This window comes from Tenebrio molitor, chromosome 6 (assembly GCF_963966145.1).
Source record: "Tenebrio molitor chromosome 6, icTenMoli1.1, whole genome shotgun sequence".
Taxonomy (NCBI): Eukaryota; Metazoa; Arthropoda; class Insecta; order Coleoptera; family Tenebrionidae; genus Tenebrio; species Tenebrio molitor.
The window spans coordinates 19,042,593-19,056,350 of NC_091051.1; positions in this window are offsets into that span (position 1 = coordinate 19,042,593).

Sequence of the window (13,758 nt, forward strand, 5' to 3'; positions counted from 1 at the left end):
GTTTAAAAAATCTTCCAACTTTGTTCCAAAAATGGTTTGGATATTTTTATCGGAACAAAAGTTAACAGGAGGTTGAAAAATTAGCATGTAAAACCCTATGGCCAGTCTTAAAAAAAACTCACTGTATGTATGAGGTAAACTACAAATTTTTTATGCAAATCAATGTGCAACCAATATCTCCGGCAAGAAAACCAACTGAAATACTTTTTCTTATAGGTACTTGAACAGTGATTTATCCTGGGTAATCAAGTCCTGTGTTTTCAAATACTAGTGAAGGTGTGACACGTGATGCAGGGAGTTGACCCATTAACTGTTGAGCTCGAACTCCACGAATACGAGCACAGGTGAGACATTTCTGGATGAATGACTTTACAGGAGCCCTGCCTCCTACGATCCAACAACTTTTTCTGATCAGGAAGAGGGTGAGTTGGGTACCTCCGTGAATTGTTGTGGAGTGAGTATGGGAGATGATGAGTTGAGCTAGTTGACTTTCTTTGGGCAAAATAGCTGGGTGCTTACTGTCTGCATCTAGCGGTGAGTTCTGGAGTCGATCACCGACGCGCAGGATGCCTGCATGATCAATTATTGCAGTCAATCGTGACAATGCGTGAGATTGCTTGAGACGATTTCCAGCTTGAAGAGTCTTGAATTCCGATGAGTAATACGCCTGTTGAGTTGTCTTTATCTTCATTCTTCATTCTCCAACAAATGCAACTTCGTTCGGTATGTTATTTATATGATGTTTTTAAAATACTTGTAGTTTTACTTTTGTTTTCTATTCCACTATGATCAACCTGTGTTTATTCATTTACTAATTTATGAATGGCCAAATTTGTGTTTTACTAAAGCGTCCAAGTAAGACCTTATTCTTGAGATATTGTTGAAGCTCCAGGTTGAACTTTGAGTGGTGTTGCAACTCTAGGCGGCGATGCAATTTTTGGCTGTGGCGTCAGGAGTCTGCCAAGTGGCAATGTAATTCTGGGTTACGCTGTTGCTTCAGTTGCATCAACAGATTCTTGGTCTGATACCTCAACAATGTGTACTGTTACATTTTAAAAATTCAAATTAAATTGGATCGTTCTCGAATGTTCGATCACCGTGCGCACGACTCGAGGCGATTTCCGTTTTCCGCAGAAAACGAAAAAAGTCCCAGTTGAGAGGGCGAAGGTACGAAACGGGGGAACAACTAGTGTCCATCTTGGTCTTTTGTCTTTGGTCTTTCGTCAAATCTGTGCCGGAGTGTGAAGGGGGCTGAAAACGTGAATGGCTGAGCGGCGAGAAAAAGAAAATGTGGAGACGTTGAGAGTCCGACGAGGGTGAGGCTGGCAGGAGAGTCCAGGGAGTCCGAACCCAGACGCCGAGGAGCGGATTTGCGGTTCCCTAACGGAAGGTTCTCGACGAACCGAAGGCCCAGGAGCGGACTCATGTTCCACACCCAGATTTCGAAAGTGGAGTATAATTCATCTACACTCAGCTACAGAAATACACTTGTTCTAACTCGGCGTTGTCAGGTCCCAGTACGACCCTCGAACAAGTGACGTCCCCACTCCTCCCGTTGCTATTGCGCACCCAAATCTTAGCAGCCATCCAAGATTTGACGAGCTGTAGTTTAAGAAGCCGAACGTTTTTCTTTTTTTTAATTATCGTTCAAACCTCGTTTCTCGCTCGACTGTTTGTCGCGGTATTCCGTTACAGGAAGATTAGTCCCGTGAATTGAACGCGTCGTTTTCCGAAGAACTTTTTTTTAATTCGCGGTTGGGTTATCGGTCTACCAACAACCGCGGCTGGAAGCGACCGACCACACCGATAGCAGTTTTTTTTATTTAGTTTTTCTCTTGTGTCCTCATCCGCCACATTGTTTCTTTTCGCTTTCCTTTAGGAAACGGGGCGAGGTCCGAAGGAACGGTCCCGCCGATCGTGGGCGGCGGAGAGAGTGAGCGCCGAGAACGGTATCTGTCTTCGCCTTCGGTTTTCCCCTTTTTTTAAAATTCATTTTCCTTTAGTGAGTTTTCCTTCTTTTTCGCGGTGTAGGCACAAGTACCCGGTCGGTCGGTACGTCATAATTCGTGGTAGGACAAAAATTTGATAAAAATTTGTATTGTAAGTTTAGGACTTGTTGAATAAATATCCTTTTGTTATTCTAAAGTTTCATTCTCTCAATTTCCGGGCAGGTTGTCACCACCCACCCCCTTACAGAAAAAAAAAACGTATTATTATTATACGAACTGATCTAGGGCATGCATTAGCAAGGAGTTTTGCGATGTTAGCCTGTTTTATTACACTGCCAAGATTTGAGCGTAGCGAAGAAGATGCCGCAGCCAGCTGAATTGCTTCTAAATTTTTGGTATAGGTATGTGCCATGAGCGTCCAGTAATAGTAAAATTTGTTTCTGGTCCCTTTTTTCTAATATTGTACATTTTATAAAATGTTCTAGCCATTGGACAAACAGCTTTAATGTTATCCATCCATTTTTCAGCATCCAAATGCTGTATTTGAGGAAGCCCCTTTTTTTTAACATGTCATTTATTCTGCTGTGCTTAAATATCAACATAAGTGGTATCAAATCACCTGCTGCATTCATTGCACATACGTAGTCAGACCCCTTTCTCCGTTTGTGACTGCACCCAGTTAGTGCTTGTCTTTTTGAGCAATGACTTTGGAAGTTTCGTGAACGGTTAATAATGCAATAATCCACATTGTATATTTGATCGGCAGTAAATTTGTGTTCATCCAGTACTTCTTCATACTTATCGAAAAACTCATTAATACGCCCTTTATTAAACCCCTTACTTCTTGTTTGCCTCCGGAACACGCAAGGATTAAGTAGGGGGTTCTTTCATAAATCTGTAAAACCATTTTATTGCCGGCTATTTTCTTTTCCTTATTGAAACGATGAGGTAGGTAGCAACTTGGTGGGCAAGCTTCTTTAATTCAGTAATACGTAGTTAATTCAAAGAAACTAGACTCTAAATTAATTATTATATGCTGTGCTAATTCATTTTCCATTTTTGCTGTCATATCATTAGGTCTTCCAAATTTTGTCTTTTTACTGAAACCATCAATTGACGTTTTAGTGTAAGCTTTGGTATTTTATATTTTCTACATGCTTCGTTAAATCCGATTTCACCATTCTTGTGTTAGTAAAACTTCGTCAATATCCTTCTGTTTCCAAGTATTGTAAATTTTCTTTTCCAATTGATCGGCTGAGAAAAAAGTTATAAAGTCATGAATTAGGTGGTAAATAATTTCCATCAATGTCTAAGTCACACACGCAGCTTAGCAAAGGGTGAACCTTGGTGTTCTGCTCTAGTCCGTTTGAATCATTAGCGATGGCAAATATTTTTTGGCAAAATGAACTCAGTTTCATTGTAGGTAATTATCCATCCATTACAACTTTTAGAAAGAAATATTCAATTCTTTCACTTCTTGCACCACATAGTTATACGCTTTCGAAACATATAAATTGCTTCAATAAAGTTCAAGGATATAGAATTATAATAACTTCGCCCATTAAGTTCCTTATAGAGGGTATTTATGAATAATTGTCGGGTCAAGCCAGCTTTGGAAAAAATATTATTGTGCCACCTTTTTGAAATAGATGCCCAATTTTTATTTATGATTAACTGTCACTTCTGACATTCATGGCGTTTTGTTCGCGCTTTTCCATCCAGTTTTCGTTCCTTATATTTGTTTTTCACATAAACACAAAAATCTGTATTTTTCAATACAAATTGGAAATACATCCGATTTTAGAGCTTAATAGACAGGCAAAATTTGTGAGGGTAGGATTTAGCCAACAACCTAACCTGAAAATGTGACATTCAGAATTTGCTGAATTTATTTTACACATAAAGCGGCACATTCTAAATTTGACAAGTTTTCATAGCAAGCTGGACCAGACAATTTATAGATACCGTTACGTTATTAAATTTATTTTTCTTGTGTGATAAATAGAATGACGATTTTTGAGACTGATGACTCCTCGGTCGCTCACACTGAACCCCAACGTCTCGAGAGTGTTGCAATGAAGATGAAAAGAATGTTTAACGGGCACGGTAATGTTCTTGGAGTTGGATAGAAACACAAAATCAGTTACAAGAGTTTAATTCCCCAACTTAAAGAGTTACAGTTGATTGACGAGAAAATCAATGTAAACTGTAAATATTTGTACAACCTAAGTGCCTGTTCGGCGGTTACAACTCTAACTACTAAAGATAAAATCAAATGAGAAAACCCTCCTCGAAAGGTGAATTAAATACAATAACTTTCCGAAGTTAACGATGACTGGGGTATTATGAAGATGAAATTAATTAATTTAACTCGGAATTGAGGTCTGCCGAAGGCGTTAACCTTGTTCAATCCCGATCCCAAAAGAAGAACCAATTACGTACCTACAAGGTTTCTATATGGACGGACGATGAGCTCTTACACCAGGCCGGCCACCCTCCTACTCCAGGAGGGTGTAAGAAGAAGAGATGAAAGAAGGACGTCGGAGGAGAGTCCTGCGAGTCCTTTCCCAGCGCTAATCTCCTACGCAGCCCGTGTCTACGGTGGAGCCTCGAGGACTTCTCCTGGGGAAGAAAATCCCTGGACACGTAATCGGCCTGGCGCAAGAAAGAAGGATAAAAAGTATAGTCGTGTCAGCTGATACATCCTCCCTGACGAGGTCACTCTCGGCCAGATAACGAAAAGCGTTCATAAAAAGTTGCCAATATGGCGAATTAAATTTAAGGGCCGAGCTTCTGAGACGTCCTCACCAGGTGAAGTGGACTTCCTCCACGGGTACGCCAACACTCCACAAATTTCCCCTTCAAAACACAAACACACACTTACGAACACGGTTATGAAGCCTCTCTAAAATGGCGCTGGTTCCACATTTTATAACTTTTGCCCCATCTCTCGCAAATTCGTCGTGGCCGGCACCGGAAGTCGGGGTTCGAGAGCCCGTTCTGGAACGCGTGCGAACCTTCTAGAATTTACGATTTGCCGCAAAATTTAAATGACAACAATACCCCATAGTTCGATGAAATTGATATAAACGACGCGCGGAAATGTGTTTTAGGGCTTTCAGTTTTAAATATTTACACTTTCCTATAACATCTTTCCCCCCAGCCAATATCAATCCATGGTTGTTGGTTTTAAATTTTAATAAAATTAGTTACAAGAACTTGTTGATTTCTATAATTATTTCGTGTTACAACTCATAACATTCGGCAGAATTCCTTCCCGATTGTGGTAGCCGTAGTTGTAATCTTACTTACTTCTGACAGAACATTTGTATAATCCTAGCAATTCTATGTTTATACCTGAAAAGGTAAGTTTAGTTAGGCCTCTCCACCTTTTTAACATTGATTCGAGATCTGTATCTCAATCAGCACACTTCCAACCGAGTGAACTGGTGAAACTTTTAAGAAACTGTCATTATTTTTAACAAGTTTTTATTGACAAACACTCAACCTAACCAGGTCAAACAACATTTAGTCTGCGATTTAACAACGCATATTTGCATATTTATAGGAATTCTATACAGTTGACATAAAATGTAGCGAAATTATTGCAAAATAACAAGAGAAAAAAATGGCTTATTACAAAAAATAGTTTGAAAAAATATATTCGAAAAGGTCCTTGACTCGGGGGTGATTTTTAACATAGACGGCTAATGACACTTGGCAGCTGAAACCGAACAGAGCTGTGCGAAGTACGGGTACAAGAGTGAAGGCAGGTGTGGCCCCTGGAGTGATGCAGTGAATCATTAGGCTTGTGATGGCCGGTGATATAGATACAGTTACCAGGTGTGTTGGTAACTGGGTAATAACAGGTTTGGGCAACCTGGGCGATGATGTTAGTTAGTTCCTGAGCATCGAACAAGGTTCGGGTGGGACACCTTTGGCTCATTACACGCCGGGCCGTTGATCGGCCGCATCTTGTAGGGATGGCCGGTGGTGGCAATCAAATGCACAGATCATACGTTTGCCTGATAAAAGGTTGTGAGGTAATTCCGATTCCCAGGTACTGAGGGAACATTAGTAACGTATGGACGGAAGCTATCGCGCTCTCACCTTGGGATTGGCGGTCTCCTTCTGCGGAGACTACGGGCGGGCTGTGCATCCTAAACTGCACATTGGGCCTGTTACAGGTGCTACCAGAACATGCAACGCAACCCCGGAATGTAGCGCTCTGAAGACGACGCCAGTGCTTGGAGCCCCTCGTCATGATCGAGTTAGGGGGCAGGAAACCCCCTGGTGCGTCACTGTATGCCTTTGATTTTTTTTACACTCACGCTCTATGATAAAACAATGGAGGATCCAAAAACTGTTATGTTTTTCTCGAAACACTTAACCGTAGTATAACTGAGGAAGTGTAAATGATTGTCAAAAACACTAAAACATAAGACAAGTTTATTTAAATGTTAATTTAATACGACACTGAATAATGAGACAACATTTAAAAAGTTATTAACACCATATTCATTGCTTAATGTGGTGGTGCCAATTGTATCCAGTTTGACGCACGTAAATCAGCATTTTCTGGGAGAAACTGGATCATTAATACCAAATAAGATCCTATCCATGCGATTACCTAGCACACAAAATTAAATCTTGGTGATACTTACTTAGAACTACTTACACTAAGCAAAGTTGAAGGAGTTACAGTAAACATTCCAAATACCGACAAATCTAATCTATTTTTGTCAATCAACAAGTAACATTCCATCAACTAAAAGACATAGGAATATTATTTATATGACAATATTTCAACAACAGATTTTACCTCATTAGCTTGATTTTGAAATCCATGTCTCAGTGACATAATATCAGCTGCGCCACCAGTTATCTCACTCACCTTTGAAAAACAAGGACTTTATCATTGCCACCATTTATAATTTGAAAAACTCACCTTACGGTGAATCTGATAATGAGCCAAAACGACCACAAAAATTTCAATCATGTGTAAAATCACTACATTAATCAAGACGAGATTCTGGGTAAAATTGAATTTGCCTTTGAAGACCAAGAAAAGATTATTAGTGACCGTTAGTGATGCTAAAATGAATAAAGTACATATTGGCAGCGAGAACAAGGGAATCATAGAATTTGTAATGTTGACCATTTCACTGAACAATTTAACAAAACTTCTAATGACCAACAAATTTTCAGTAGAAAACGGTCCCTGTCTCTGGACTTTTTCCAAAAACTGAACCAAAAGTGAATAACGTACGTGCAAAAAGTACAATGACATCACTACAAAATAAGAAAAGAAGTAGTTGGTGGTCACGGGCAGATAAAAGGACAACCAGTGTAATGAAGTTATATTTTTGTTAACTAACACGTTCAGAACATAGTCGACTATGATAAAATAGAGAAAGAGAACCAAAGTAAAGAATAAAGAAATGTAAAACACTTTTCTTATCTTTCGGTTGTTGGGATAATGGCCCAGCTTAAGCAGATTCTCATCGAAACCGGTCAATTTCTTGAAACACTCGAGAAACTTCTTAGAGTTTAACCAATTTGAAATAAAATTGGAGAGAAAAGTGATTACGTAACTGGACAACTGTAGATACAAGACAACATTATTCATTGACTGCAGCTTTCTGTTCCAGGTTTGGGCAAATCGAAAGTACAAGACTGTGGCATAGAGGCCTACCCAACACAAATTGTACAAGATCAAGAGTTTGTTTGCTCTTTTTGGAGTTCTAGCACAGTTGAAAGCGAATAATTTTGCCCAAATTAAAAAAGGTCGATGGGAGATGTCCATCTTGGAGAACTTGGAACGTAACTGAAAATTATTTGGCTGGTTACGAGAAGAAATAATTCTACGATAAAATTATTAAGAAATATCAAAGGTGACATGCCGTAATAGATACCTAGCTAGTCGTTAACAAAAATGTTACGAGAGAATAAAAAGGGAAATTGAAAAATCGATGGGAAAATGTATTAAATAATGAAGAGAATTATTAAGCAATTCGAAAAGTAACTCACTTCAAGAGATAATTTATTATCGAGTTTCTAAAATTTGTCGTTTTCTTCGACACTAAGTGACTTTCGAAATTTGAAGAAATTATACTACTTATTGTAGAAAACTAGTTACCTAATTGAATTCTGCTTTCACTTTTAGTCAGTTGTTGAAAATGGACAACTTACATCGGAGTTATTTAAATTTGTGCAAGATTTTTGGCTTTTTTATGGCAAAGTCAACCAAAACCGTGAGCAAGTTATTAATCTTCTGCAATATCATTTTTCTCATGCTGTATTTGGTGATTTTCTACACTCGTTGGACTGAATTTTTTAATACTAATCTTCAGCCCGTGAATAATGTTGTGTTTATTCTTCAAGCTGCAAATTATATGATCACCTTACTCTCAAATCTCATTTCAAGTCTGCTGTATTCTAAAAGTTTTCTCAGATGCTTACAAAACTTGACATTTTTAGACAAACATCTCGCTGAATTCGGATTATGTCTGAATTCCAAGATTATGACGAAACATTTTTATGTTTCACTAATTGTTGCTGTGGTCCTATTTCTTTACGTGGCTGTTGTCGATTTCATTATCAACTCCGTTCATTTAACTTTTAGCAGCTGTTTATCATTTTATATACCATTACTGGTAAATTATTTTTCGTCTTACTTGATAAGTGTATCTTTATATTTCTTATATGCAAGATACTGTCTTTTGAAAAAAATCTTGAAGAATATTTTGAAATCATGCTCAGTTACAAATGACAATACTGTACATCATTTGGCTTCTGTTGGTCGCTTCGTCGATGAATTTATTACTCTTAATAGAATATCTAAGCGAATGATGTCTTTGTTTTCGTTAAGGATCTGTGCAATTTATCTTTTAGCTTTCTTTATCACAACTAGTCATCTATATCTAGTTATAAGAGGTACTTACGCTACACCACAAAAGGTGGTTTGGTTTAACCTTATGGGAACTCATCTAACTGAAATGTTTCTCATAATTTTTGGTCACTACCAGATTAATTGTAAGGTCAGTGTTAGCGTCTAAAAATATTTTATTAAGAATATAATAGTTTCTAAATATGTATTCGCTTAGCGACGCTTCTAATATTTTTTGCTTTTAGGTAAATGAAATAATATTCATGAAATCAGAATTAACAAAAATTAATCACAGTTTTGCTAAATCTAATAAGGTAACATTTATTTTTTATGAATTAAATAAAAATTTATTTATTTTATTATATATTTGGTTATTTTAAACAAATTAAGCTGCTTGAATGTTGTCTATTGTTTGACAAAAATAAACTAATTGTTCAAGTATTTGGAATGTTTACAGTAGACCCGTCAAATATTCTTGCAGTAAGTTTAATTTAATTGAAATAATCAAAAATTCAAATTCATGGGAGTTATTTTTAGATTATGACTTGGATGGCATCTTATTTGATTGTGATGATTCAATTCACACCACCTGATGTATCACCAAATGAAAATAATTATCACTCAAGAATGGACACACCTTAATTTAAAAACAGTTATTTGTACAACTAGTTATGAAAGTCATAGTTTTTTTCATGAATTTGCAGTTTGATAATCAAGCAAATGAGTGAACAAAAGAGACTTTCATAACATGTTGTACACGATATTTTTTTGCATATCGTTGTAAGTTGAGAAATTTCGCCTAAAAGGATTTATGAAAAAAAAAACTTGCTATAAGTATATGCTTTGACAATCATCTCCAAGAAGATGGAATCAAATAATGAAAAAAAGTACTACTTCCATTACGATTTTCCGTTTAAAAAAGTGCTGCTTTCATTACGACTTTTCGAAAATAAAATAACAAGACCTAATTTTTTTATCGGATAAATTTTTCAATTTTACGAAAACTTTTTGCTTTGACAATTTTACGAGTTTAATTTGGGCATTTTTATTCTGATTATGCCCGAGAGCTTTAGTTCGAGGGTTTAACCTTTGTATAAAAATGCCCAAATATTAACGAGTAAAATTGTCTAAACAAAAATGTTCAAGTGAAAATTGGGAAATTTATCAGATAAAAATTAGGTCGTGTTATTTTTGGCAAGATTAGTTCCAGAAGACAAACTTTAACGTTAGGTAATTATTTATTTATAATAAGTTATTAAAAACAATTTGAGAATCAGACAATTTTAATCATTTTTGACAGATGACAGAGTAGTAGGACGTTTTTATCGCGATAAACATTTTAATTGGATGAAAGCAAGCGCTTTGATTGGCTGAACACGCACGTTTGATGTACGTGGGAATTAATCGTTAAAAAATTGTGCTATAGTTTCATTACCTACGATATGCAAAAAAGAAAATTTACTATAAGGTTAATGATGTATTTTCGTTCCTTATTTCCATTTGATACCACTTCCCTTAACACTAACCAATTTTTTCGCACGCAAACCGCTTAAGCCGAACCTTCAACCTTACTTTTCTTCATATTTTAAGTAAACATTTTGCTAAAAATTATTCATGTTACTGCTTTAATCATTTGTCCAATAAATTATTGAAAAGTTTCCACTTATTTAGTAACGAAATTATTTAATATTTTGCATATAGTGATAGCACAACAGAAGAAAACAAAAAATGAACCCCAACTTCGGAAAACAGTGTTAATTTCAGAAAAAGTTGGTAAAGTTTTGTCATATCATCTGCCGGTAGATAAGCAGGTGGATAAGTAATAATCGTTGTATTAAATTTTTTAGGCAACCGCACGAACTACGAAGCAAAACAGATCCTTGAAAAAATTACAAATTCATTAGAGCCACATTTTAACTACAATGGTGCATCAAGAAGAAAATAATTAAATACAGTGAAAATGTCTTACTTGCTTTCTTTTCACAAAAACCGAAGAAATATAAATCTTCGACTTTATAGTCGACATTTTCAATGTTATACAGGTCTCCAGATTTTTTCGGAAGCAAGTCTTGTTTTGCAGCGTTTGCTTCGACTGCAATGTCCGGCGGCGTATCAGTCATCGCTTCGTCAATTTCACTGTCGCTTACGACTCCGTCAACGTTAATTTTCTTATTTTCTCGCCAAATAACCACTACCAGAACTAAACGAAACAACACTTGCTCACATTGATTATGAGGTTAGTAGAAGCACTGCATTACGATGAGTTACACCCCCACATACACCACATCCACGTGTATTTGTATGGTACAGAGATGGAAAGTGTACTGTCCGGCCAGTAGGTCTACACACAATTGAAGATACCAGCTAAAGTTGCAAAGTATTGTAATAACCCAAGTATCGCCAGTCTTCCGCCAATATTTAAATATTTGAATATTCAAATTAGACCCGCGAAATTGAACAAATTGGCCATGTCGTGATCGTCATCGAAGCGGTAGAACCCCGTTGAACCTACGTTGTGTATTTTGAACAAAATGGCGGCAGACTAGCTCGGGATGCAAATGGCGGACCTGCAGGTTGGACAACTTTGAAATAAAAATGCATAAATCGGTGGGAGGACGCCTGTATTTATTTTATAGAGGTATTTTCATATTTGGTGACGGAAACAAAACACTGAGAAATGTCACAAAAATGTATTGTCAATGTCAAATTTCTCATAAACGCCGTAAAAAGGAATGTCTAGGTAAATTTAAATTTTCGCTAAATAGATTGAAAAAACAAATTCTAAGGAAACCAATTTTTGTCAGTGCTTCAAAAGGAAAAGTTATTCTCATATAGTCAAACGTATTACAAATTATTCCTCTAGTTCGACGATGAATAACTTTCTCATTGCCAATTTGCTGCATTTCTGTCGAAATCACGAACGTCTTTGAGAAATTTGACACTGACAATACAAATTTGTGACATCTCTGAGTCTTTTGTTTCCGCCATCAAATTTGAAAATATCTCTACGCACATGAATAAATACATTCTCGTTTTCATCTACAGTGTTAACACGATCACATGAGAAATTAAACAATTCAGCGGTGCGACTTAACATGACATAACAAGAAATACGTAACACAATAAATTTGTCGATCGACCTTCTGAGGAACGAAACGACACAATCAATAAAATAACAACAGATGCTCCGCAACAATAACTCACAATACAAGAACAAAGCGGCACCGTGAAGCAAATGTTAGTTAAATTAAATTATCACGAATAGACACTGTAAATGGGATGAGTAAAACCCCCAAAAATCATCCACAAACGATGGCGCACCGTAATCTTTTCCATAATGTAACAGGTTAATAACATTGCGCAACAAGACTCAAGATACCAAAGACAGACCTCTAATTCTCTAAATGAATATTACGCAACTCGGACTCTCAGCTCTTCAAGATAGCACGCGGGCTACGATCGCGAAGTTAACCTAGTTATCGCCCCCCAGTCTCCTAATTTCTACCCTAGTAACGACGGGTCGTCCAAGTCCCTGCGACACCTAACTCGTTATGGGTGCAGTGCCCCAGCTTGTGTCCTCCGAATCGCCACTTCGAAGACTACACCTGATGAAACAGAGGCCTTCCACCAAGGCGTTCGAAAAACTCTGCGGCCAAGATCACACGTCATGAAGGGGCCCTGCGGGCACGACAGAGGCCCCCCCACGTCCGGCTCTTTCAGCAGGCTCCCGTTTTTCATGCAACGTGGTTAAACTGCACCCGCGACTACATGCCTAACTTCGACCAAACACGTGCCCCGTTTTTCCTTGTGGCAAATGAAGGCCGTTCCCAAATGGACTCCCGTTTTCCCTATTTAAATCGCTGACGCAATATGTTCGGTTAACCGTTTCTACCACTACCCAGAAAATGGACTCGCCCAAAGTATTTCTAACGGTTCGCCCCTAAATAACTCTGATTTTAAAGCCTGGACGTGAACAACTGATTTCCACGATTCACCCCTTACTCTCTCTTGAAAATGGACTCGTCCCACGAATTTTAACTATCTGACAACTTTATTGCGACGTTCACGCAAGAAATTGAACCACTTCACCGGAGCTTATTGGAATAACAAAACGAAATAACATACCTGCTAAACGCTACTGGTGGTCTGTACGATCATCCTACCCGAATTACAACGCGCAAGCTGTCGGCGACACACGAGGTGCGCACCTGTAATTAACAAACACGTTCTCCTCCGCGATTGGTGAATGGTTACGCCGCACTGACAATACACAAACAAAAATGCCCGACTCGACATTCGTAATCGCAATAACTACATTTTCAATTCAAACAATAACAATGAAAACGACCGTTCAACCAACACACCCCTTCGTTTCGAGCGCTGAGAATCGAGTCCCCACCCCTTATTGTCCTTGGTACTGCGTCTTTTTTTTTCTCGTACCAATCGTACGCAATCCAAGTCTACCAACAGTGAACAACAAAAGAGCCAAATACTTCCTCTTGCGTTTGTTTCGGCGGCGGCAATTTGAATTCAAATTGGGGTATTACAGTATCTTCAATTGCCCCAACTCGAACTTCCATAAGTTTTTCGAATATTCAAAATCCTACCGTCAATATTAAAATTTCTTGATAATGAGTTAATTTTTAAATAAAATTTAATTCTTGGTATAACTGATTTATTATTTTACATGTACAAGTACTGTAATAGAAGTCAGGTAATAATATTACAGTACTAGTCAGGAAAAGATCAACTTTCTAACGTTAAAATAGCCTTGAAATTTTGATTTTCTTGACAGTTTCAGGAAAATACTGATTAAATCATTTTTGAAAAAGTTTATTCTAAACACAAACAAATTTAACTATCAATTTTTGCAATTAAATACATTAATAATGCATTTTTATCTGTTTGCGAAAGTCATTT